Source organism: Papaver somniferum, chromosome 5 (assembly GCF_003573695.1).
Source record: "Papaver somniferum cultivar HN1 chromosome 5, ASM357369v1, whole genome shotgun sequence".
Lineage (NCBI taxonomy): Eukaryota > Viridiplantae > Streptophyta > Magnoliopsida > Ranunculales > Papaveraceae > Papaver > Papaver somniferum.
In genome coordinates, this window is record NC_039362.1 from 96,261,117 (window position 1) to 96,284,404 (window position 23,288).

Here is a 23,288-nt window from a genome sequence, read left to right on the forward strand (position 1 = left end):
ATAAAAACAAATGCTGCTTGTGTTGGTGTCAGTAGTTGCAGTCTTGCAGACTTCATGAATGTGACTAGGTGTACCTTGTGAGTGGTGGTTGTTACAACATCACAGTATTCAAATGGGTCGGCAAGTACAGATGTAGTAACGAGACCACTTATGTGAGCCATATCCATCATGAGAAAAGCCCCAACAGAATCTGCAATATTCAAGAAACATAGAAGGAAAGGGAATTATGTGTGCGTAATGGGTTAACTAGTCTGATTCTCTGATCACTAAGAATAACAACTGTTGACAATCAAAATATATGTGTATACCTTTCTCATTCGAGGATAATCGAAATCACGAGGATAAGCACTAGCACCAACAATGATGAGTTTTGGTCGAAAGAGGGTGGCAGTTTTTTCAAGCATATCATAATCAATAAGGCCTGCAAGTGAATTTGGTAATGAATGCAAATTATCAACGAATTATAAATGAACAACAATAGACCACATAGTCATTACACAATATAAGAATGCAGAGCAGCACCTGTTGATTCATCAAGACGGTAGAGCATCGATTCAAAATAAATCGAAGTCCCAGATACCCGTCTTTTAGGAGTCATAAATCCATGTGACAAGTGACCTCCATGAGGAAGATCCATACCCTGTGCCAGTTACATGAACAAAGCCATTTGTTGACAAAGTGTCTCTAGCTCATCAATGTACTCATTGCCACCATAATACCTACATTCTGGAATGAAATGATCAAATGCACTTCAATACAAATAGAGGGAAAAAATACAACATTAAGCACCATCTTTACCTTTTACCAGAAAGCCCTTCTGAATACTTGTTTGTGAGACAAGAACCCACAGCTTCCATCACTGCGCGAGATGTAAAATTCTCTGAAGCAATGAGATCTAAGCTGTTAAACTGACGATTCTTCTCACTATCAATTATTGAACGTACTTCAGGGTCTGCCTAACTTGAGAAGGTAATCTATCCGTAGTAGTAGTACCCAACTTGGGAAAAAAAGTTGAAGAATCTTTAGTAAAAAGATTGGGTTGTTGTACAACAGCACCCATTATTGCAGCTCCACTGTATGCCTTCATCTACTTCACTTCTCCTTAAACATAACAAGGAGCACTTCCTATCAGTATGCGATATATGTACTGAAGATTCATGAACTACAAATCAACAGTATGACAATAACAGGTGACAGATCTATGAAAAATAAGAGAATCGAAAGACATATTACAGTATTTCACATAAGTACTGAAGGGTAAGACTAGAAAAGGAGCAAAAACACAGCAAAGTCAGCAATCACAGGCACTTTGACACCATTCTCAACATAAGTGATGATAATCTCAGAAGGGTTCAAGGTTCTCCAGTTTTCACAAATAAGAAATTTCAGGTCATCAATACTAGACCTAAAAGTAACCAGGTGAGCAAAATGATGATGATTATAATAAATGTATGCATAGCAGTAGGTATTTGGATTGGAACACTCTGCATCAGACATGTTTTGAACCTGAAAATGTCACAAAGATGTAACAGTATTAAAATACAGTATTTCACATACGTACTGATGGGTCAAACTAAAAAAAGTGAGAGATCTATGCAAGAAACAGATTCTAAGAGCAGTTTCTATGAGTATGCCATATATGTACTGCAGATTCATGAACTACAAAATCAACTGCATGACAAAGAATAATTAAGAATCTAGGAGAAACAGCAGAATCGAAGCACGTAATACGGTATTTCACATACATACTGATGGGTCAAACTAAAAAAAGTGAAAGATCTATGCAAGAAACAGAATCCAAGAGCGTAAACAATGAGTATGTCATATATGTACTGCTGGATAATACGATCTGAAAGTGAAAACAAACCTGATTTTGAAAAGAAAACAGAAATATAATCAAATAGAACTAAAATAAGCTAAAAACTTAACAATCTAACCAAATAACTGAATAAATACGAACAAGATTCCTAAAAAACAAACAGAACACAACCGATCTCCATGATCTATGCAAGAAACAGATTCTAAGAGCAGTTTCTATGAGTATGCCATAAATGTACTGCAGATTCATGAACTACAAAATCAACTGCATGACAAAGAATAATTAAGAATCTAGGAGAAACAGCAGAATCGAAGCACGTAATACGGTATTTCACATACGTACTGATGGGTCAAACTAAAAAAAGTGAAAGATCTATGCAAGAAACAGAATCCAAGAGCATAAAAAATGAGTATGTCATATATGTACTACTGGGTAATACGATCTGAAAGTGAAAACAAACCTGATTTTCAAAAGAAAACAGAAATATAATCAAATTGAACTAAAATAAGCTAAAAACTTAACAATCTAACCAAATAACTGAATAAATACGAACAAGATTCATAAAAAACAAACAGAACACAACCGATCTCCATGATCCAAAATTCAAATCTTATAATGATTCAAAAACTGTAGCAGAAACAATGAGTATGTCATATATGTACTGCTGGATAATACGATCTGAAAGTGAAAACAAAACTGATTTTGAAAAGAAAACAAAAATATAATCAAATCGAAAGCTAAAATAAACTAAAAACTTAACAATCTAACCAAATAACTGAATAAAAACGAACAAGAATCATAAAAAAAAAACAGAACACAACCTATCTCCATTAAACTGTAGCAGAAAGAAGAAAACGAAAAGATTAAGCAACATACCTGTTAAAAATCGCAGAAGAAATCTTCAGAAACCCTAGTCCCAAATCCAGAAGAAGAAAGAGAGCAGAATTTTCCCAAGAATAATCGGCTGAAATTTTTTTTAGAAACTTTGAAATAGACTGCTTTAATATATGTAGGATTGGAAGGGTAGTTTAGGTATTAAAAAATTTCGCACCATTTGTCCCGCACGTGTACAGGACCTGGGCATAAAAATTTTGGTCCATTTTCATGTTTTCTCTTAATTATGGACCTCTGATTAGTGGGCTTTAATGGGTGGACCTGCCACTAACTAAGAACACTATAATGGTACCTATTGGAAAATTTCTTGTTTGGTCCTAGGCCCATATAGTTATTTATAGTAGGGTCCAACCGGAATTTATTTTTATCCGGAGGTCCAAAATTAATTAAAACATGGAAATGTCCATAATGCCCATTACTACCAAACGTGTGTGTCTACACTGCTTACAAATTTGAGTACATATATGGTACACTGCTTAAAAATTCGAGTACATATTTGCTACACTGCTTACAAATTTGAGTACATATCTGTCTGAGTACATATCTGTCGTACTGCTTACAAATCCGATTATATATCTGAATGCTTACAAATTCGAGTACATATTTGCTGCACTGCTTCCAGGTAGAGTACAAATCTGTAAGAATCAATGATAAATAAATTAGAAAACGTATTACATCACATACATTGTAGGATCATACAATGTAGCAACCCAACCTTCTATGTTCCTCCAAATCCATTTGCAGCACACCTTCTTTCAAACACACGTCACAACCAATTTGTAACTTCATCAAGACCACCACCAATTTCACAAGCTTGCAAATCTGAACCAACAACAACTCATGTTCCTATCATTCAAAATCTGTCATTTCTTGCAATAAGTTCTGAATTGCAGCTCCAGATCATCTCCATATCCAATTCTAGTACTGAATCAAACGTAACAAAGAGCATCTATTTCAGTATTTCATATACGTACTGAATCAAACATAACAAGGAGCACTTCCTATCAGTATGCGATATATGTACCGAAGATTCATGAACTACAAATCAACAGTATGACAACAACAGGTGACAGATCTATGAAAAATAAGAGAATCGAAAGACATATTACAGTATTTCACATAAGTACTGAAGGGTAAGACTTACTCATGGATCGAACCAAAAAAATTGGAAAAACTTCAAATAAAACAAAATTAGAAGAGTTTTGTATCAGTACGCCATATATGTACTGTCAATTCATACACGAAAAACAACTGTAACAAACCTAAAAAATGTTATAATGTTGAACCAATGATAAATCACAAATAACCGCTACAGTTTTAGTTACCTGTAACCATGGGAAAACAGCATTGTTAATCGCAGATTCCATATCAACCCAAAGAACAAGATCTTTCTTGAAGAAAATCATGCCACCTCTGGGACCTCGTAATGACTGCAAATTGAAACAAAAGACATAGTAAACAACATGACCCTTGAACCTAAACCAATAAAAACAAATGCTGCTTGTGTTGGTGTCAGTAGTTGCAGTCTTGCAGACTTCATGAATGTGACTAGGTGTACCTTGTGAGTGGTGGTTGTTACAACATCACAGTATTCAAATGGGTCGGCAAGTACAGATGTAGTAACGAGACCACTTATGTGAGCCATATCCATCATGAGAAAAGCCCCAACAGAATCTGCAATATTCAAGAAACATAGAAGGAAAGGGAATTAGGTGTGCGTAATGGGTTAACTAGTCTGATTCTCTGATCACTAAGAATAACAACTGTTGACAATCAAAATATATGCGTATACCTTTCTCATTCGAGGATAATCGAAATCACGAGGATAAGCACTAGCACCAACAATGATGAGTTTTTGTCGAAAGAGGGTGGCAGTTTTCTCAAGCATATCATAATCAATAAGGCCTGCAAGTGAATTTGGTAATGAATGCAAATTATCAACGAATTATAAATGAACAACAATAGACCACATAGTCATTACACAATATAAGAATGCAGAGCAGCACCTGTTGATTCATCAAGACGGTAGGGCATCGATTCAAAATAAATCGAAGTCCCAGATACCCGTCTTTTAGGAGTCATAAATCCATGTGACAAGTGACCTCCATGAGGAAGATCCAGACCCTGTGCCAGTTACATGAACAAAGCCCTTTGTTGACAAAGTGTCTCTAGCTCATCAATGTACTCATTGCCACCATAATACCTACATTGCAGAATGAAATGATCAAATGCATTTCAATACAAATAGAGGGAAAAAATACAACATTAAGCACCATCTTTACCTTTTACCAGAAAGCCCTTCTGAATACTTGTTTGTGAGACAAGAACCCACAGCTTCCATCAGTGCGCGAGATGTAAAATTCTCTGAAGCAATGAGCTCCAAGCTGTTAAACTGACGATTCTTCTCACTATCAATTATTGAACGTACTTCAGGGTCTGCCTAACTTGAGAAGGTAATATATCCGCAGTAGTAGTACCCAACTTGAGAAAAAAAGTTGAAGAACCTTTAGTAAAAAGATTGGGTTGTTGTACAGCAGCACCCATTATTGCAGCTCCACTGTATGCCTGCATCTACTTCACTTCTCCTTAAACATAACAAGGAGCACTTCCTATCAGTATGCGATATATGTACTGAAGATTCATGAACTACAAATCAACAGTATGACAACAACAGGTGACAAATCTATGAAAAATAAGAGAATCAAAAGACATATTACAGTATTTCACATAAGTACTGAAGGGTAAGACTAGAAAAGGAGCAAAAACACAGCAAAGTCAGCAATCACAGGCACTTTGACACCATTCTCAACATAAGTGATGATAATCTCAGAAGGGTTCAAGGTTCTCCAGTTTTCACAAATAAGAAATTTCAGGTCATCAATATTAGATTAAAAGTAACCAGGTGAGCAAAATGATGATGATTATAATAAATGTATGCATATCAGTAGGTATTTGGATTGGAACACTCTGCATCAGACATGTTTTGAACCTGCAAATGTCACAAAGATGTAACAGTATTAAAATACAGTATTTCACATACGTACTGATGGGTCAAACTAAAAAAAGTGAGAGATCTATGCAAGAAACAGATTCTAAGAGCAGTTTCTATGAGTATGCCATATATGTACTGCAGATTCATGAACTACAAAATCAACTGCATGACAAAGAATAATTAAGAATCTAGGAGAAACAGCAGAATCGAAGCACGTAATACGGTATTTCACATACGTACTGATGGGTCAAACTAAAAAAAGTGAAAGATCTATGCAAGAAACAGAATCCAAGAGCATAAACAATGAGTATGTCATATATGTACTGCTGGATAATACGATCTGAAAGTGAAAACAAACCTGATTTTGAAAAGAAAACAGAAATATAATCAAATCGAACTAAAATAAGCTAAAAACTTAACAATCTAACCAAATAACTGAATAAATACGAACAAGATTCATAAAAAACAAACAGAACACAACCGATCTCCATGATCTATGCAAGAAACAGATTCTAAGTGCAGTTTCTATGAGTATGCCGTATATGTACTGCAGATTCATGAACTACAAAATCAACTGCATGACAAAGAATAATTAAGAATCTAGGAGAAACAGCAGAATCGAAGCACGTAATACGGTATTTCACATACGTACTGATGGGTCAAACTAAAAAAAGTGAAAGATCTATGCAAGAAACAGAATCCAAGAGCATAAACAATGAGTATGTCATATATGTACTGCTGGATAATACGATCTGAAAGTGAAAACAAACCTGATTTTGAAAAGAAAACAGAAATATAATCAAATCGAACTAAAATAAGCTAAAAACTTAACAATCTAACCAAATAACTGAATAAATACGAACAAGATTCATAAAAAACAAACAGAACACAACCGATCTCCATGATCTATGCAAGAAACAGATTCTAAGAGCAGTTTCTATGAGTATGCCATATATGTACTGCAAATTCATGAACTACAAAATCAACTGCATGACAAAGAATAATTAAGAATCTAGGAGAAACAGCAGAATCGAAGCACGTAATACGGTATTTCACATACGTACTGATGGGTCAAACTAAAAAAAGTGAAAGATCTATGCAAGAAACAGAATCCAAGAGCATAAACAATGAGTATGTCATATATGTACTGCTGGATAATACGATCTGAAAGTGAAAACAAACCTGATTTTGAAAAGAAAACAGAAATATAATCAAATCGAACTAAAATAAGCTAAAAACTTAACAATCTAACCAAATAACTGAATAAATACGAATAAGATTCATAAAAAACAAACAGAACACAACCTATCTCCATGATCTATGCAAGAAACAGATTCTAAGAGCAGTTTCTATGAGTATGCCATATATGTACTGCAGATTCATGAACTACAAAATCAACTGCATGACAAAGAATAATTAAGAATCTAGGAGAAACAACAGAATCGAAGCACGTAATACGGTATTTCACATACGTACTGATGGGTCAAACTAAAAAAAGTGAAAGATCTATGCAGGAAACAGAATTCAAGAGCATAAACAATGAGTATGTCATATATGTACTGCTGGATAATACGATTTGAAAGTGAAAACAAACCTGATTTTGAAAAGAAAACAGAAATATAATCAAATCGAACTAAAATAAGCTAAAAACTTAACAATCTAACCAAATAACTGAATAAATACGAACAAGATTCATAAAAAACAAACAGAACACAACCGATCTCCATGATCCAAAATTCAAATCTTATAATGATTCAAAAACTGTAGCAGAAACAATGAGTATGTCATATATGTACTGCTGGATAATACGATCTGAAAGTGAAAACAAAACTGATTTTGAAAAGAAAACAAAAATATAATCAAATCGAAAGCTAAAATAAACTAAAAACTTAACAATCTAACCAAATAACTGAATAAAAACGAACAAGAATCATAAAAAAAAAACAGAACACAACCTATCTCCATTAAACTGTAGCAGAAAGAAGAAAACGAAAAGATTAAGCAACATACCTGTTAAAAATCGCAGAAGAAATCTTCAGAAACCCTAGTCCCAAATCCAGAAGAAGAAAGAGAGCAGAATTTTCCCAAGAATAATCGGCTGAAATTTTTTTTAGAAACTTTGAAATAGACTGCTTTAATATATGTAGGATTGGAAGGGTAGTTTAGGTATTAAAAAATTTCGCACCATTTGTCCCGCACGTGTACAGGACCTGGGCATAAAAATTTTGGTCCATTTTCATGTTTTCTCTTAATTATGGACCTCTGATTAGTGGGCTTTAATGGGTGGACCTGCCACTAACTAAGAACACTATAATGGTACCTATTGGAAAATTTCTTGTTTGGTCCTAGGCCCATATAGTTATTTATAGTAGGGTCCAACCGGAATTTATTTTTATCCGGAGGTCCAAAATTAATTAAAACATGGAAATGTCCATAATGCCCATTACTACCAAACGTGTGTGTCTACACTGCTTACAAATTTGAGTACATATATGGTACACTGCTTAAAAATTCGAGTACATATTTGCTACACTGCTTACAAATTTGAGTACATATCTGTCTGAGTACATATCTGTCGTACTGCTTACAAATCCGATTATATATCTGAATGCTTACAAATTCGAGTACATATTTGCTGCACTGCTTCCAGGTAGAGTACAAATCTGTAAGAATCAATGATAAATAAATTAGAAAACGTATTACATCACATACATTGTAGGATCATACAATGTAGCAACCCAACCTTCTATGTTCCTCCAAATCCATTTGCAGCACACCTTCTTTCAAACACACGTCACAACCAATTTGTAACTTCATCAAGACCACCACCAATTTCACAAGCTTGCAAATCTGAACCAACAACAACTCATGTTCCTATCATTCAAAATCTGTCATTTCTTGCAATAAGTTCTGAATTGCAGCTCCAGATCATCTCCATATCCAATTCTAGTACTGAATCAAACGTAACAAAGAGCATCTATTTCAGTATTTCATATACGTACTGAATCAAACATAACAAGGAGCACTTCCTATCAGTATGCGATATATGTACCGAAGATTCATGAACTACAAATCAACAGTATGACAACAACAGGTGACAGATCTATGAAAAATAAGAGAATCGAAAGACATATTACAGTATTTCACATAAGTACTGAAGGGTAAGACTTACTCATGGATCGAACCAAAAAAATTGGAAAAACTTCAAATAAAACAAAATTAGAAGAGTTTTGTATCAGTACGCCATATATGTACTGTCAATTCATACACGAAAAACAACTGTAACAAACCTAAAAAATGTTATAATGTTGAACCAATGATAAATCACAAATAACCGCTACAGTTTTAGTTACCTGTAACCATGGGAAAACAGCATTGTTAATCGCAGATTCCATATCAACCCAAAGAACAAGATCTTTCTTGAAGAAAATCATGCCACCTCTGGGACCTCGTAATGACTGCAAATTGAAACAAAAGACATAGTAAACAACATGACCCTTGAACCTAAACCAATAAAAACAAATGCTGCTTGTGTTGGTGTCAGTAGTTGCAGTCTTGCAGACTTCATGAATGTGACTAGGTGTACCTTGTGAGTGGTGGTTGTTACAACATCACAGTATTCAAATGGGTCGGCAAGTACAGATGTAGTAACGAGACCACTTATGTGAGCCATATCCATCATGAGAAAAGCCCCAACAGAATCTGCAATATTCAAGAAACATAGAAGGAAAGGGAATTAGGTGTGCGTAATGGGTTAACTAGTCTGATTCTCTGATCACTAAGAATAACAACTGTTGACAATCAAAATATATGCGTATACCTTTCTCATTCGAGGATAATCGAAATCACGAGGATAAGCACTAGCACCAACAATGATGAGTTTTTGTCGAAAGAGGGTGGCAGTTTTCTCAAGCATATCATAATCAATAAGGCCTGCAAGTGAATTTGGTAATGAATGCAAATTATCAACGAATTATAAATGAACAACAATAGACCACATAGTCATTACACAATATAAGAATGCAGAGCAGCACCTGTTGATTCATCAAGACGGTAGGGCATCGATTCAAAATAAATCGAAGTCCCAGATACCCGTCTTTTAGGAGTCATAAATCCATGTGACAAGTGACCTCCATGAGGAAGATCCAGACCCTGTGCCAGTTACATGAACAAAGCCCTTTGTTGACAAAGTGTCTCTAGCTCATCAATGTACTCATTGCCACCATAATACCTACATTGCAGAATGAAATGATCAAATGCATTTCAATACAAATAGAGGGAAAAAATACAACATTAAGCACCATCTTTACCTTTTACCAGAAAGCCCTTCTGAATACTTGTTTGTGAGACAAGAACCCACAGCTTCCATCAGTGCGCGAGATGTAAAATTCTCTGAAGCAATGAGCTCCAAGCTGTTAAACTGACGATTCTTCTCACTATCAATTATTGAACGTACTTCAGGGTCTGCCTAACTTGAGAAGGTAATATATCCGCAGTAGTAGTACCCAACTTGAGAAAAAAAGTTGAAGAACCTTTAGTAAAAAGATTGGGTTGTTGTACAGCAGCACCCATTATTGCAGCTCCACTGTATGCCTGCATCTACTTCACTTCTCCTTAAACATAACAAGGAGCACTTCCTATCAGTATGCGATATATGTACTGAAGATTCATGAACTACAAATCAACAGTATGACAACAACAGGTGACAAATCTATGAAAAATAAGAGAATCAAAAGACATATTACAGTATTTCACATAAGTACTGAAGGGTAAGACTAGAAAAGGAGCAAAAACACAGCAAAGTCAGCAATCACAGGCACTTTGACACCATTCTCAACATAAGTGATGATAATCTCAGAAGGGTTCAAGGTTCTCCAGTTTTCACAAATAAGAAATTTCAGGTCATCAATATTAGATTAAAAGTAACCAGGTGAGCAAAATGATGATGATTATAATAAATGTATGCATATCAGTAGGTATTTGGATTGGAACACTCTGCATCAGACATGTTTTGAACCTGCAAATGTCACAAAGATGTAACAGTATTAAAATACAGTATTTCACATACGTACTGATGGGTCAAACTAAAAAAAGTGAGAGATCTATGCAAGAAACAGATTCTAAGAGCAGTTTCTATGAGTATGCCATATATGTACTGCAGATTCATGAACTACAAAATCAACTGCATGACAAAGAATAATTAAGAATCTAGGAGAAACAGCAGAATCGAAGCACGTAATACGGTATTTCACATACGTACTGATGGGTCAAACTAAAAAAAGTGAAAGATCTATGCAAGAAACAGAATCCAAGAGCATAAACAATGAGTATGTCATATATGTACTGCTGGATAATACGATCTGAAAGTGAAAACAAACCTGATTTTGAAAAGAAAACAGAAATATAATCAAATCGAACTAAAATAAGCTAAAAACTTAACAATCTAACCAAATAACTGAATAAATACGAACAAGATTCATAAAAAACAAACAGAACACAACCGATCTCCATGATCTATGCAAGAAACAGATTCTAAGAGTAGTTTCTATGAGTATGCCATATATGTACTGCAAATTCATGAACTACAAAATCAACTGCATGACAAAGAATAATTAAGAATCTAGGAGAAACAGCAGAATCGAAGCACGTAATACGGTATTTCACATACGTACTGATGGGTCAAACTAAAAAAAGTGAAAGATCTATGCAAGAAACAGAATCCAAGAGCATAAACAATGAGTATGTCATATATGTACTGCTGGATAATACAATCTGAAAGTGAAAACAAACCTGATTTTGAAAAGAAAACAGAAATATAATCAAATCGAACTAAAATAAGCTAAAAACTTAACAATCTAACCAAATAACTGAATAAATACGAACAAGATTCATAAAAAACAAACAGAACACAACCGATCTCCATGATCTATGCAAGAAACAGATTCTAAGAGCAGTTTCTATGAGTATGCCATATATGTACTGCAGATTCATGAACTACAAAATCAACTGCATGACAAAAAATAATTAAGAATCTAGGAGAAACAGCAGAATCGAAGCACGTAATACGGTATTTCACATACGTACTGATGGGTCAAACTAAAAAAAGTGAAAGATCTATGCAAGAAACAGAATCCAAGAGCATAAACAATGAGTATGTCATATATGTACTGCTGGACAATACGATCTGAAAGTGAAAACAAACCTGATTTTGAAAAGAAAACAGAAATATAATCAAATCGAACTAAAATAAGCTAAAAACTTAACAATCTAACCAAATAACTGAATAAATACGAACAAGATTCATAAAAAACAAACAGAACACAACCGATCTCCATGATCTATGCAAGAAACAGATTCTAAGAGCAGTTTCTATGAGTATGCCATATATGTACTGCAGATTCATGAACTACAAAATCAACTGCATGACAAAAAATAATTAAGAATCTAGGAGAAACAGCAGAATCGAAGCACGTAATACGGTATTTCACATACGTACTGATGGGTCAAACTAAAAAAAGTGAAAGATCTATGCAAGAAACAGAATCCAAGAGCATAAACAATGAGTATGTCATATATGTACTGCTGGATAATACGATCTGAAAGTGAAAACAAACCTGATTTTGAAAAGAAAACAGAAATATAATCAAATCGAACTAAAATAAGCTAAAAACTTAACAATCTAACCAAATAACTGAATAAATACGAATAAGATTCATAAAAAACAAACAGAACACAACCTATCTCCATGATCTATGCAAGAAACAGATTCTAAGAGCAGTTTCTATGAGTATGCCATATATGTACTGCAGATTCATGAACTACAAAATCAACTGCATGACAAAGAATAATTAAGAATCTAGGAGAAACAACAGAATCGAAGCACGTAATACGGTATTTCACATACGTACTGATGGGTCAAACTAAAAAAAGTGAAAGATCTATGCAAGAAACAGAATCCAAGAGCATAAACAATGAGTATGTCATATATGTACTGCTGGATAATACGATCTGAAAGTGAAAACAAACCTGATTTTGAAAAGAAAACAGAAATATAATCAAATCGAACTAAAATAAGCTAAAAACTTAACAGTCTAACCAAATAACTGAATAAATACGAACAAGATTCATAAAAAACAAACAGAACACAACCGATCTCCATGATCTATGCAAGAAACAGATTCTAAGAGCAGTTTCTATGAGTATGCCATATATGTACTGCAGATTCATGAACTACAAAATAAATTACATGACAAAAAATAATTAAGAATCTAGGAGAAACAGCAGAATCGAAGCACGTAATACGGTATTTCACATACGTACTGATGGGTCAAACTAAAAAAAGTGAAAGATCTATGCAAGAAACAGAATCCAAGAGCATAAACAATGAGTATGTCATATATGTACTGCTGGATAATACGATCTGAAAGTGAAAACAAACCTGATTTTGAAAAGAAAACAGAAATATAATCAAATCGAACTAAAATAAGCTAAAAACTTAACAATCTAACCAAATAACTGAATAAATACGAACAAGATTTATAAAAAACAAACAGAACACAACCGATCTCCATGATCTATGCAAGAAACAGATTCTAAGAGCAGTTTCTATGAGTATTCCATATATGTACTGCAGATTCATGAACTACAAAATCAACTGCATGACAAAAAATAATTAAGAATCTAGGAGAAACAGCAGAATCGAAGCACGTAATACGGTATTTCACATACGTACTGATGGGTCAAACTAAAAAAAGTGAAAGATCTATGCAAGAAACAGAATCCAAGAGCATAAACAATGAGTATGTCATATATGTACTGCTGGATAATACGATCTGAAAGTGAAAACAAACCTGATTTTGAAAAGAAAACAGAAATATAATCAAATCGAACTAAAATAAGCTAAAAACTTAACAATCTAACCAAATAACTGAATAAATACGAACAAGATTCATAAAAAAACAAACAGAACACAACCGATCTCCATGATCCAAAATTCAAATCTTATAATGATTCAAAAACTGTAGCAGAAACAATGAGTATGTCATATATGTACTGCTGGATAATACGATCTGAAAGTGAAAACAAAACTGATTTTGAAAAGAAAACAAAAATATAATCAAATCGAAAGCTAAAATAAACTAAAAACTTAACAATCTAACCAAATAACTGAATAAAGACGAACAAGAATCATAAAAAAAAAACAGAACACAACCTATCTCCATTAAACTGTAGCAGAAAGAAGAAAACGAAAAGATTAAGCAACATACCTGTTAAAAATCGCAGAAGAAATCTTCAGAAACCCTAGTCCCAAATCCAGAAGAAGAAAGAGAGCAGAATTTTCCCAAGAATAATCGGCTGAAATTTTTTTTAGAAACTTTGAAATAGACTGCTTTAATATATGTAGGATTGGAAGGGTAGTTTAGGTATTTAGAAATTTCGCACAATTTGTCCCGCACGTGTACAGGACCTGGGCTTAAAAAATTTGGTCCATTTTCATGTTTTCTCTTAATTATGGACCTCTGATCAGTGGGCTTTAATGGGTGGACCTGCCACTAACTAAGAACATTATAATGGTACCTATTGGTAATTCCTACTTTAGTATATGCTTGAGGAGATAGTAAGCATGGATCTAGAAGAGGAGCTTAGTCTGTTACTGCTGAATCTCATTCCTACCATTCAATCAGTTTGTGTTCGCTGATTTCGTTCTTTAGCTGTATTCTTGGATTCTAATTTAGTATATGCTTGAGGAGATAGTAAGCATGCATTTAGTATTTTAGTATCTTTTCCATTGTTGATATACAATCCCTTTCTGCAAATGAAACTTCTGGATATCTTCTTATGCCTGCTTTTTGACTAATAAGATGACCTGCATTATGTGCTGAAATTTTTCCTTTGTTTAATTCTCCACGAGGATCAATATTTAAACAAACTCTATCATGATGCTAATGGTTTTATAGTAAGATTCAGATATTTAATTAGGATGGTATGGACATGGTATCTTATACCAATATGCTTTTGAATGACAACACAGGATCCTTTTAGGGAGCTTGATGCTGCAAGTCTACCACCGATACAAAGCTAAATGAGGAGGATCCAGGAGGGTTGTGCTGATCATGATGCAGTGGCTTCTGTATCTGAAATGCAAAGAGGTTACAATGCATATAAAATGGTTCTCTTTCGGTAACTTTTTTCATCACTAAACAGAGTTTAGCTCAATACTTAAATTAAGCAGCAGGAGCTATTGTAAAGGTGGTGAAGACAGGCCAATCAACATAATACATGAGCAAAAAAAGTTGGGAAAACAGGACAATCAACAATATGGTCAATAGTTGTGTTTGTGAAACTGCATTAGTTTGCACCTAAATAATAAGAATTAAAAATTGTAATCACCTCTTCTAAGAGGTTCTTTCTTTGCTTTCTTCATTTTTCTATCACACAGTTAAGAAAGATTTTTCTTCCACATGCATGATATCTCCTCATGTCCTGAAGGCTTTGGCCTTTGTATATATATATTACTCCCTCCGTTTTCTTAAATAATAGACTGATTTTTATAAATAAATGTTTAAAAAAAATAGACTGGTTTTCTAATTGGGAAAGTGAAATGTTACTTTAGTTTTCTGGGACCATTTTTCTCTTAACTTTTTTTGATGACAAGTGTTTATGGACCATTTCACTTTACTTATTTTACTGACAAGTATTATCGGGACCATTTCACTTCACTTCTTTTATTGACAAGTGTCATGAAGACCACTTTCAATGATTGATTCTCTTAATTTCCTTAATTTTCTCTAAAATAAAAACCAATCTATTAAAAAAAACGGAGGGAGTACTATTTAATAGTTGTTATTAGCAAAACTACGTAATGCTGGCATTTCTAAGACCGCGCTCAAGATCATACACCACTTTCCAAATGTTACTAATCAGAGAATGTTGTTATAATGGGGATGGCATTATTACCCATTGAAGATGTTGTTATTAATTGTATGCATTTAATTCTCTTATGGAACATCATACATAAGAGAAAGTATATCACCCAACACCAAAATTGAAAATGCATCGGGATGGGACGGGGCGAGGAGAAGCCGAGCCACACTAAATTAAAAATGCATCGCGACATCAAATCAAAATTCCTAAGCGACGGGGTCAGGCGAAACCGAGCCACACTAAATTAAAAATGCATCGCGACGGGGCGAATTGAAGCCGCGCCACACCAAATCAAAAATGCATCACGACGGGCGAGGCGAATTCGAACCACACCAAATCAAAAATCCTAATAATGCATTGGGACGGGAGGCCAAGCCGAGCCACACCAAATCAAAAATCCTAAGCATGCATCGGCATAGGGCGAGGCGAAATCGTAAGCATGCATCGGCACAGGGCGAGGCGAAGCCGAACCACACCAAATTAAAAATACATCGGGACGGGGAGAGTCGAAGCCGCGCCACACCAAATCAAAAATGCATCGCCACGGCGTGGCGAATCCGAACCACACCATATCAAATATCCTAAACATGCATTGGGACGGGGTGAGGCGAAGCCAAACCATACCAAATCAAAAAATCCTAAGCATGGACAGGGCGAGGCGAAGCCGAGCCACAACAAATCAAAAATGCACGATGGGATAGACGAAGCCACATCACAAAGATATGCTTCAAAGGAAAAATAAAAATCTAGTTGTAATTAAAATGGGTTATACATGATTTAGGGATATCGTTGGCAGGAGAGTCTGCTCCGAGCGGCAATGATTGTGCAGTCGAGATACAAAATCTTAGAATCGCGTTAACACTATGGCGCTCTATGGGTGGCATGCCAAATATAGGATTCTTGGCAAGTCCGGACTTGCCTAACTAGGTCAGAAATTTTTACTATATAAAAAGCACTTCACCATCATAACCTCATTCGTCTTATAGAGCAGCCGCCGAAAGAGAAAATGTATTTCTTCGCTTAGGTTTATAGAAGAAGATCTAATGGAGTTTAAAGAGGGGGCAAGGATGATCAACGCTATATTTCTGACACCTCTTGTATGAGAAGAACCCTAAAAAGTTCTTCCTTGAGCACAGTTAGCAACTCTCTGAGTCCTCCTCCTGCTCATCTTCTTTGTTTTCTTTGCAAAAATCTATTTTGTTCAGTTAAATCTAGATCTTAAGATAGTCATAGCTATAATTTTTCTTTTTTCTCTGGCTGATTGAGGATATACTTTCTTAGTGATTGCTAATGCTGCCTAGTTTTTTTTTTTTTTTTTTTGTTGTAAAAGCCAATTTGTGGAGCAAAGTCGTCTAATTTTAATGGCGTCACATTTGGTTGAAGGTTGGCAATAATAATAAACGATTCTCCGTGCCTATCAAAACCTCAATTTTGAACAAGGCCTCGAACAAGTCGATACATTTCTTTACAATGCTCAATTTTTCTTTGTTATTCGTTAAATATTTTTTATTAGGCAGACAATAATAGTTAGATTTGTGATTGTTACTCTTAATTAGCTGTACTGTTGCATAAGGTCATATCTCCTAGTGTTAAGGAGACAGATTTGAAATATGTTGGGCTTCGAATCCTGCCGGAGATGGGCATTACTCATGACATTTTTTAAGTGCCATATAATCTAGTTCTCAATCTTCTTGATATGTTTGTTTAGGGGCCTTTTTGTTTACATTTCCATTGGCAGAACCTATGATAGTTTATAAGCATTGTCGATTTGGGAACATTTGGTGAGTTATAATCTGTTGTAGCTTGGAAACCGTAGCCTGGCATGCTTCTTTAGTGAATAAGCGTTTAGGGTTTTGAAGACATTATGTTCTTGAATTTTTTTCGTCAAATTTTGGCAGTGATGACTTATACACAGCTTTATGCCAGTTCTGCTTCAGAAAATTCTTGATAGAGAGAGCTGAAATATATCTGAGCCTAGTTTTCTTTTCATTTTTTTTAATATGTATTTGGATACAGACTGATATGTCATGTGTTCTGTTAATTGTGAAGCCAATGATGATATTGTCTAATTAATTGAGGTATAGTGGAACTGAGACCCTGTTTACAGGTATAGTGGAACTGAGACCCTGTTTACAGGGAGAACCCCTTGGCAAAGCTATATTTCAAATGACATCAATGGATCTAGCTGAGGCATTTTTGTATATGGGTTTTGATCTTTTGACTTAGAAAGTTCTGTGATGACACTATTGTGGACTAGAGTTTCTGATTGGGGCACTTCACCCTAATATTTGATTACAAACCCTTGGCTGTCTGAGCACTTCTATACAATATATAATAACTTTCATATGTACCTGTGTTTATTGCCATGCTGATGATGATTTTGTCCAATCACCTGAGATGTAGTGGAACTGAGACCCTGTTTACAGGGAGAACCCCTTGGGGAAATTGCATTTCACATGAAATTAATGGATAATTCTGAGGCAGCTAATGTAGTTATTTTGTCTTTTTAAGTTTAGTTTTGACTACTGCTTTCTTCACCATGATTGAGTTTTTAACTATTCTACATTTCACAATAACTGGTTGACATGTGGACTGAAAAAGCTCATAAAGTGTGTGTTGTCTATCAGCTTCTTCTTTCGAAATTTACGAGACCGCAGTTAAACTACAACACTATATTATTTCATGCAAGGCTAATGAAATCCAAGCTTGGGTTTATGTGGATTTGAATAACGTATCACTCTTAAATGATTTTTCCTCATGATTTATTAGAAGAAGTTTATTAGAAGGGCAACGATGATCAATGCTATATTTCTGACACCTCTTGTATGAGAAGAACCTTCAAAAAGTTCTTCCTTGAGCACAGTTAGCAACTCTCTGAGCCCTTCTCCTCCTTATGTTCCTCTTGTTTTGTCATTATAGTTTTGTCATTATAGCCTCACGTTTTCAGTCAGGTAATTTTTTAACCCAGGCACACCTAAGCCCTACAGCTAAGCTGATGGTTCATATAAAAAAGCCAATTTGCAGAGCAAAGTCGTCTAATTTTAATGGCGTAACATTTGCATTGAAGGTTGGCAATAATAAGAAACGATTCTCCGTGCCTATCGAAACCTCAATTTTGAACAAGGCCTCGAACAAGTCGATACATTTCTTTATTGTTATTCATTAATTTTTTTTATCAGGTAGACAATAATCATGACTGGTGACATTTTTTAAGTGCCATATAATCTAGTTCTCAATCTTCTTGATACATGATCAAGTATCCAACAATGAAGACACAGGTATATTGCCAAGTTAGCTATGTTTCTTTAGGCCTTAGGGGCATTAGCTTTTTGCTTTTTGTTTACCTATGTAGTATTATATCAATTCCATTGGCAGAACCTAGGATAAAATTTATAGGTAAACATTTGGTGAGTTACTACTCTGTGGTGAGTTACTACTCTGTTGTAGATTGGAAACCATTGCCTGTCATGCTTTTTAGTGAACAAAAGAGTTTTTCATCTAGCATTATGAAGACATTGTGTAATTGAATCTTATTTGTGGAGTTTTGGCAGTGATGACTTATACACAGCTTTATGCCAGTTCTGCTTCAGAAAATTCTTGATAGAGAGCTGAAATATATCTGAGTCTAATTTTCTTTTTATTATGCTTTCTATGTATGGCATATTTTCACTGAATACAGACTGATAATGTCACATCATCTATTCTATTAATTGTGAAGCCGATGATGATATTATCCAATTAATTGAGGTAAAGTGGAACTGAGACCCTGTTTACAGGGAGAACCCCTTGGCGAAGCTATATTTCAAATGACATCAATGGATCTAGCTGAGGCATTTTATTGTTTGTCCTTTCAATTTGGTTTCAATTTTTTAAGCTTTGTTCACTCGATGTTACTTGTGACTCGATGTTACTTGTGTTACTTGTTTCTCGTGTGAAAAAGGAATCAATCTTGATATTGATGCGATGATGAGTTGAAGCACACGGGAGTGTGTATAGGGCAGTGGAAAAGACCTAAATAGTCTTTGCCGTGAGCCTTTAACAAAAACGACTTCTCCTTCCACTGAGCTTCAAGTATCTTGATAGATTTCCTTTTTTTTTCTGTTTCATTTATATTTTATTGACGTTAATTACACATTTATTTATTTAGTTTGTTAAGTTTAGAATGAACTGAACGTCTGGCAGATATTGTGCTTTAGTTTGCTCAGGGAATATAATACTTTTCCTTTGGTCATATGCCAAGCTATGTTAACTGCATGTTGCACCCCGGGCTTCTCTGAAGTATGCGATGATGAAAAAAGCCCCAATGCTCGTGCTATATTTATGCTGTTTAGTGTTGCAGGTTTGCTTAGTTTCTTTAACAGCTTATTTGTGTCAAAATAACGGCCAGATTTTTGCAGTTTTACAATTTCTTTGTTTTGACTGAAATTCACCAGAATCATAGTTGTTTTTTGCAAGTTATGAATATTGTTAGAGTTAAATTACCCATGGTGACTGCATTGGTTTCCTTTCCCTAGTTTTCCTGATTACTTGCTTTATTGACGAGATTTATAAGATGGAAGTGATGATCCTTTCCCCAGCTGATCGACTAAGATTATAGTGTGCGTTTTGTTTAAATCTCTTTTTCAACAGAGGAGGTTTTCCAAGCCAGTACTCTGATCCATCTTTTTTCTCCTCGCATTATGAAACACTTGTTGTTCATTATGATAGTTCGAAAATGGTGATTTGTGTTCTGTTGAATAGAATTTGTTGTTCAATGTTTATGATGATAAATCTAAGGCTTGTTTCTCAAGAACATTCGCAGTTGCCGACTGAGAGCTTTCGCCTTTCGCAGGGCTTGAGAGCTAGTGCTGCTTTATTCCTTCCTTGGATGTCTGAAACATTTTGATAAAACTCTTTTTTGTAACTTTTAACTTATTGATCTTCAGATCCATCATAATGGAGTAAATTACATTTGACAGTTTTCATGAAAATAATTTCTTGCTTATATTTTTCATTTCAACGACAACTTTTTGTACAAAAACTTCGTATATGATGATAGATTTTGTAGTTAGCGGATGTGTAAGTTAGATTTCATCAATGATATTGTAAAGTTACACACACTAAGCCTAAATCTTACATCAAAATTATCTTTTTCTTATGAGTTTTCAATGGATTGTGAAAATAGGAATCAAATTAGTTTTCAATTATGAGTTGAAGCACACGGGAGTGTACCTAAAAATCTTTGCCGTGAGCCTTTAACAAAAACGACTTCTCCTTCCACTGAGCTCAAGTATCTTTATAGATTCCTTTTTATGTTTCATTTATATTTTGTTCATGATAAGCAAAAAGCACACATCTATTTTACATTTTAGATTTATGATATAAACCCCAAACCTCAAATATTTTTGTATGTGGTTGAAAGATAATACTCTCATGATATCCATTAAAAATCTGTTCCTTTATTTTCCTCGTGTAATCTTTTAATTCTAATTAGTTTTTTCGGATAGCACATTCGAAGGCTTACAGGTGACATTTTCATAAAAGACCTGATGAGCTCAAAAGTTGTGCAAAATCTTTTTGGTCTTTCTGTTTGTATCCTCTTGTGTTGGGTTTTTTGTAAACTTTTACATTTGGATCCTTTGTAGAAAGACCAACATCTTGAAGATTATATGCAGTTCTTGATTAATGTTAATGAAACCGAAAATGACATGTCCACCACATCGCTTTGAAAATAACCAGAAACAAAAACAAGTTAATAACTTGTTTTTGTTTCTGGTTATTTTCGAAGCGCTGTGGTGGACATGTTATTTTCAATGTAAAATCTAGGCCAACTTGGTCGCTTTGGGGGAGAATCATTGGTGCTTTTGGCAAATCAATCAACTTACAAAGAAACACACTTACAAAGAAAGGTTGCTGTTTGCAAATGATTATTTATTCAGTTAGTATTATTGATTACAATTTAGAGTTAATGAATTTATTATGCAGAGATATGTGTGTATCGGAGTTGTGCTTTAAATGCATTTTATCCGAAAGAGTTATCTGCGAAACTGATTTTTGGTGAAGGTGGGCAGTTGAGTTTCATATAATCTATTGATTTATCAACAATCATTTTCTCCACATTTGTAATTTTTCCTTGGTCTTGTGTTTTTCAGTTTTATTATTCACTGTGGTTTTGTTTTTTTTGATAGTTTTTGGGGGTATTTTTAAAATGCAGAGATATGTGTGTGTACTATTTATAGTGACCTGAAAATTCAGTGATGATACTATTGTGGACTAGAGTTGTTTCTGATTGGGGCACTTCACCTTACTATTTGATTACAAACCCTCGGCTGTCTGAGCACTGTTATATATACATTATATAATAACTTTCGTATTTACATGTGTTTATCGCCAATGCTCATGATGACTCTGTCCAATCACCTGAGATGTAGTGGAACTGAGACCCTGTTTACAGGGAGAACCCCTTGGGGAAATTGCATTTCACATGAAATTAATGGATATTTCTGAGGCATTTTGCTAATGCAGTCATTTTATCTTTTTAAGTTTCGTTTTGACTACTACTTTGCAGTCATTTTATCTTATTCCCAGGACCCGTTCCCGTTCTCCATGATACTGAGCAACAAAACATCGTAGATTAACGGAGGAGACTTTGAGAAAAAGAAGAAGGAAACAGCTTGACAAATAAACACTTGAAGAAAAAGATTGATCAATAGTAGTTGTGAAAAAGGGAAACAAGTTGTTGAATCAGCAGCACTCCATTTTGAATTCCTTCATTGCATTTTTTAATGGAGGGAAAGGATCATTTCAACTAAAAATTGGTCAAGGTGAAGAGGAGAAGCAGGAGCAGCAGAACGGGATGGAAAGAGGAACAGTTGGTTGTCTTCCCGAGGAATTGGTGATTGAAAGCATTCTGACCAGATTACCAGCCCGGACTCTAGGTGCTTGCTGTTGCGTCAGTAAGTTATGGTACAATTCAATCCTTAAAGATTCTAGATTTTCAGCTATTCATTACATTCAAAACAAAAATAAACAATTTCTAGTCTTTAATATACTTAATCTATTGAGAGGCGGTATAGAAAGTAATTACTGGTTCAGTCTATTAGAACGAGAAAAGGTTGTTATCAGACTTATCTCAGGTCAAAATAACCCGAGGCGTATATATGAATTAGTAGGCTTTTGCAATGGTTTACCTTGTATAAAGCTAGTCGGTAAACCTGCTGACACTTATTGTTACATAACTATCCTTAACCCGATCAGGGGTGATTCACTTGTCCTCTCATATATACTTATGGTATCATACATACACTTGTATCATGGTTTTGGTTATGATTCATTTTCAAAAGTATACAAGGCTGTCATTATTTTTGCTTCAAAAGCCAACAACGAGTTTCTTTGCATGGTTATTACACTGGGAACCATGTCATGGAGAAAGATAATTACTAGTATTCTTGATATCTCACCACCACCGGGTTCTTCTCCTTTTCCTAGCCGAATGGTCACTAGAGTCTCGAGAACTCTATATAGACAAGCCACCTTTTGCGGGGGTGATCTTTATTGGAGGACCAAGAATAAAGTTGCTAATAATGATGATGAGATTGAAATGTTGCTCTCACTCGAGAAGATTCGCTTCATTCGTCTCCCGACTGAATGTACTCCGACAACAGCGACACGTGAGGGTCA

The 23,288-nt window shown here is 34.8% G+C and overlaps 16 non-coding genes and 3 pseudogenes across 16 annotated transcripts; 18 read left to right on the top strand and 1 right to left on the bottom strand.

The window, feature by feature from the left end:
- The first annotated feature begins 16,689 nt into the window (after nt 1-16,689).
- LOC113284991 lies at nt 16,690-16,783 on the top strand. The gene has a single exon (XR_003328512.1). It is a non-coding gene; the product is annotated as a small nucleolar RNA snoR1 (small nucleolar RNA).
- A 186-nt stretch (nt 16,784-16,969) lies between these two features.
- On the top strand, nt 16,970-17,091 carry LOC113284949. The gene has a single exon (XR_003328472.1). It is a non-coding gene; the product is annotated as a small nucleolar RNA snoR86 (small nucleolar RNA).
- A 427-nt stretch (nt 17,092-17,518) lies between these two features.
- On the top strand, nt 17,519-17,608 carry LOC113284899. The gene has a single exon (XR_003328425.1). It is a non-coding gene; the product is annotated as a small nucleolar RNA Z223 (small nucleolar RNA).
- A 69-nt stretch (nt 17,609-17,677) lies between these two features.
- On the top strand, nt 17,678-17,821 carry LOC113284931 (annotated as a pseudogene).
- Nucleotides 17,822-17,854: 33 nt separating this feature from the next.
- LOC113284974 lies at nt 17,855-17,951 on the top strand. The gene has a single exon (XR_003328495.1). It is a non-coding gene; the product is annotated as a small nucleolar RNA Z157/R69/R10 (small nucleolar RNA).
- A 45-nt stretch (nt 17,952-17,996) lies between these two features.
- LOC113284926 lies at nt 17,997-18,111 on the top strand. The gene has a single exon (XR_003328454.1). It is a non-coding gene; the product is annotated as a small nucleolar RNA Z278 (small nucleolar RNA).
- An 89-nt stretch (nt 18,112-18,200) lies between these two features.
- LOC113285030 lies at nt 18,201-18,307 on the top strand. The gene has a single exon (XR_003328544.1). It is a non-coding gene; the product is annotated as a small nucleolar RNA snoR97 (small nucleolar RNA).
- Nucleotides 18,308-18,415: 108 nt separating this feature from the next.
- On the top strand, nt 18,416-18,510 carry LOC113284986. The gene has a single exon (XR_003328506.1). It is a non-coding gene; the product is annotated as a small nucleolar RNA snoR1 (small nucleolar RNA).
- A 142-nt stretch (nt 18,511-18,652) lies between these two features.
- Nucleotides 18,653-18,775, top strand: LOC113284946. Its single transcript, XR_003328469.1, has one exon. It is a non-coding gene; the product is annotated as a small nucleolar RNA snoR86 (small nucleolar RNA).
- Nucleotides 18,776-19,171: 396 nt separating this feature from the next.
- LOC113284905 lies at nt 19,172-19,259 on the top strand. The gene has a single exon (XR_003328431.1). It is a non-coding gene; the product is annotated as a small nucleolar RNA Z223 (small nucleolar RNA).
- Nucleotides 19,260-19,346: 87 nt separating this feature from the next.
- Nucleotides 19,347-19,461, top strand: LOC113284922. The gene has a single exon (XR_003328450.1). It is a non-coding gene; the product is annotated as a small nucleolar RNA Z278 (small nucleolar RNA).
- Nucleotides 19,462-19,586: 125 nt separating this feature from the next.
- Nucleotides 19,587-19,698, top strand: LOC113284997. The gene has a single exon (XR_003328517.1). It is a non-coding gene; the product is annotated as a small nucleolar RNA Z152/R70/R12 (small nucleolar RNA).
- Nucleotides 19,699-19,878: 180 nt separating this feature from the next.
- LOC113285064 lies at nt 19,879-20,020 on the top strand. The gene has a single exon (XR_003328572.1). It is a non-coding gene; the product is annotated as a small nucleolar RNA snoR134 (small nucleolar RNA).
- A 161-nt stretch (nt 20,021-20,181) lies between these two features.
- On the top strand, nt 20,182-20,290 carry LOC113284913. Its single transcript, XR_003328439.1, has one exon. It is a non-coding gene; the product is annotated as a small nucleolar RNA Z103 (small nucleolar RNA).
- A 93-nt stretch (nt 20,291-20,383) lies between these two features.
- LOC113284712 lies at nt 20,384-20,508 on the top strand. Its single transcript, XR_003328336.1, has one exon. It is a non-coding gene; the product is annotated as a small nucleolar RNA SNORD14 (small nucleolar RNA).
- Nucleotides 20,509-20,805: 297 nt separating this feature from the next.
- LOC113285001 lies at nt 20,806-20,897 on the top strand (annotated as a pseudogene).
- A 689-nt stretch (nt 20,898-21,586) lies between these two features.
- Nucleotides 21,587-21,730, top strand: LOC113285066. The gene has a single exon (XR_003328574.1). It is a non-coding gene; the product is annotated as a small nucleolar RNA snoR135 (small nucleolar RNA).
- A 273-nt stretch (nt 21,731-22,003) lies between these two features.
- LOC113284918 lies at nt 22,004-22,118 on the top strand. Its single transcript, XR_003328445.1, has one exon. It is a non-coding gene; the product is annotated as a small nucleolar RNA Z278 (small nucleolar RNA).
- Nucleotides 22,119-22,605: 487 nt separating this feature from the next.
- Nucleotides 22,606-23,288, bottom strand: part of LOC113279360 — a 1,903-nt pseudogene continuing 1,220 nt past the window's right edge.